This window comes from Cucurbita moschata, unplaced genomic scaffold (genome assembly GCF_002738365.1).
Source record: "Cucurbita moschata cultivar Rifu unplaced genomic scaffold, Cmos_1.0 Cmo_Scf00046, whole genome shotgun sequence".
NCBI lineage: Eukaryota > Viridiplantae > Streptophyta > Magnoliopsida > Cucurbitales > Cucurbitaceae > Cucurbita > Cucurbita moschata.
In genome coordinates this window covers 308,665-312,039 of record NW_019268562.1, presented here as the reverse complement: position 1 = coordinate 312,039, position 3,375 = coordinate 308,665, and the positions used below count along the sequence as shown (strand labels likewise).

At 38.7% G+C, this 3,375-nt stretch overlaps 1 non-coding gene across 1 annotated transcript; it reads right to left on the bottom strand.

Moving 5' to 3' along the window:
- Positions 1-811: 811 nt before the first annotated feature.
- Positions 812-917, bottom strand: LOC111434818. Its single transcript, XR_002708996.1, has one exon. It is a non-coding gene; the product is annotated as a Plant small nucleolar RNA R71 (small nucleolar RNA).
- Between the last annotated feature and the right edge of the window lie 2,458 nt (positions 918-3,375).

Genomic DNA, 3,375 nt, shown 5'->3' with positions numbered 1-3,375 from the left:
TTGCTACTTGTGGTAGTGTATACTTTCACTTATTCTTGTGAAGTTTACATCATTTTATTATATACATCCACAAGCGATCAAGTTTTTTGTGCCGTTGCCGAGGAACCTAATTTGGTTATTCTACTTGTAGATTTTCGTGAGCTAGAGCCAACAAGAAGCCATAGTAAGTTGAATTTTCAACTTTTGTATTTACTGCGGAAGAATTGAGTTTACTGATGCAGAATTCTGTGTATGAACCCACCTACAGGTTTGGAATTTATTTTGGATCCCGAAATAGAGAGAACATTTAGACGAAGGTTGAAGGAGAAAAAGAAAATGATAGAACAGAATATACAGCAAATAGAACTTGGAGCCCAGTTGAATTGGGAGTTTGAAAATCCAGCGATGATGTCTAATCAAGAGAGAATTACTGCCAATGCCATAAATTTAGCAGATGACAGAGAAAGAGCGATCCGAGCATATGCACACCTAGCTGTGGAAGAGCTAAATCCATGCATTATTAGACCCGAAATGCAAGCAACCACGTTAGAGCTAAAACCCGTGATGTTTCAAATGTTGCGAAACATTGGGCAATTTCATGGACTACCGTCGAAAGATCCTCACCTACACCTAAAGTCATTTTTGGGAGTTAGTGACTCATTTTGATTCCAAGGACTGGATAAAGACGTGATTAGACTGAGCTTATTCCCATATTCATTGAGGGATGGTGCTAAATCATGGTTGAATACCTTAGCACTGGAAACAATTGATTCTTGGAATAATCTAGCAGAGAAATTTTTGATCAAGTATTTTCCACCCACTATAAACGCACGGTTCAGAAATGAGATTGTTGTTATTCAACAGTTTGAAGATGAGACACTAAGTGAAGCTTGGGAGAGATTTAAGGAGATGCTTAAAAAGTGTCCTCACCATGGACTACCTCATTGTATACAAATGGAGACTTTCTACAATGGATTAAATATTGCTGCTAAACATGTAGTTGATGCTTCCGCCAATGGAGCTATTTTGTCAAAGACATACAATGAAGCATATGAGATTTTAGAGAGAATAACATCTAAAAATTGTCAATGGGTCGATGTGAGAAGCAATCAAGGAAAGAAGACTCGAAGAGTACTTGAAGTTGATGCTTTGTCTTCTATCAAAGCTCAACTAGCTTCGGTGACTAATATTTTACAAAATCTAGCGTTGGGACAAGACTCCATGTTTAAAGCACCAGTCCATACAGCTGCTGTAATTAACCAGACAGTAGCCGAATCTTGTGTATATTGTGGAGAGGAATACACATTTGATAAATGTCCAAGCAATCCGGCCTCAATTTTCTATGTCGGGAATCAAGCTAGTCAAGGCAACTCGAAAAATAATCCCTTCTCAAATACTTGTAATCTGGGGTGGAGAAATCAACGAAACTTCTCATGGAAGGGACAAGGCTCATCCAACCAACAAATGCCACCTAAAACAAACTACCCTCCGGGTTTTGGATTACAAAATCAATTGGCTTATAGTTCTCAACAAGTCAACACCCAAGGGAAAGGAACTAGGCAAGCTCAATACACATCGGGAACATCTATTGAAAGCCTAATAAAGGAATATATGGCTAAAAATGATGTCGTGATACAAAGTCAACAAGCCTCATTACGAAATTTGGAAGTTCAAGTAGGTCAATTAGCAACTGAGTTACGAAATAGGCCTCTTGGGAAGCTGCCAGCAGACACCGAAACACCAAAAAGAGAAGGCAAAAAGCAATGTCAAGCAATAGTGTTGAGAAGTGGAAAAAAAATACCCAGCAGGGGAGAAAAAAGTGCAGAACAAGGTGATAGCCATTCCCAAGAAACTGCTGATACATAGCAGAGGAATGAGGAACCTGCTGTACAGAAAGAACACAACAAGGATTATGCAGAAATTGAGGAGCAGCCTAAAATGCAAACAACTGGACAAGAGAGCAGAACATACACACCAGCACCTCCTTTTCCACAAAGAATAAAAAGAAAGAAAGGGGAAGTCCATTTTGAGAAGTTTATGGATATTCGGAAGGAAATTCATATAAACATACTACTAGTGGAAGCTTTGAAGTAAATGCCAAATTATGTAAAATTCTTGAAGGATGTACTCACTAATAGAAGGAAGTTTGAAGAATTTAAGGTGGTGTCACTAAATGAAGAGTGTAGTGCAATATTGAAGAACAAGATCCCACTAAAGGAGAAAGACCTAGGTCGTTCACTATTCTCGTATCAATTGGAGGAAAGGAGCTAGGAAGAGCATTATGTGACTTGGGAGAAAGCATCAACTTAATGCCTCTATCCATTTACAAGAAGTTGGGGATTGGAGAGGCTAGAATGACTACAGTCACCTTACAACTAGCGATAGTTCCATCACTTATCTCGAAGGAAAGATTGAGGACATCTTAAGTCAAGTTGACAAATTCATATTTCTTGCAAATGTTATCATTTTAGATTATGAAGCCAATCATGATGTACCAATTATTTTGGGTAGGCTATTTTTGAAGATCGGAAGAACATTAGTATATGTCTACAAAGGAACCATCACGTTAAGAATGGGTGACCAAAAATGACAGCATGACATATCTAGTAGTGACAGAGGATGCTCACCAGTATATGAATTGACAGAACAACCAGCGACCGAGGAATGGGATGATGGGGAAAGCGAGCAGGAAGAAGACAGCAATTGGAATGACAAAATAGAATAGTTAGCAGTTTTAGGTGAATTCAGCAGAACTTTTGAGTCATTAGAATGTGAGAGAAGAAAGAGTTCACCGATGAGACCATCTATTGAGAGAGCACCGCAGCTGGACTTGAAACCACTACCTCCAAACCTTAAATATGCTTATTTAGGTGACAAGAAGACACTACCCATCATCATCTCAGCGACACTATCTTCGGCTCAAGAGGATATGCTCCTAGATACATTGAAGAAGCACAAGGGGGCGATTGGTTGGACATTGACGGATATAAAGGGAATTGGGCCTTCACTATGCATGCACAAGATACAAGTGGAGAAAGGAAAAGTTAAATTCATTGAGCAACAAAGACGATTAAATCCCATGATCAAAGAGGTCGTTAGAAAGGAGATTCTCAAATGGCTAGATGCTGGAATAATTTATCCAATTGTAAACAGCAGCTAGGTCAGTCCTATTCAATATGTTCCGAAGAAAAGAGGGATAACAGTAATGGCAAATGAGAATAATGAGTTGATCCCCACTAGAATAGTGAATGGATTGAGAATTTGCATGGATTATAGAAGGCTAAACAAAGCGACACGTAAGGATTATTTTCCCTTACCATTCATTGATCAAATGCTTGATAGGCTTGTTGGAAAGTCACATTATTGCTTCTATGATGGTTATTTGTGATAAAATCA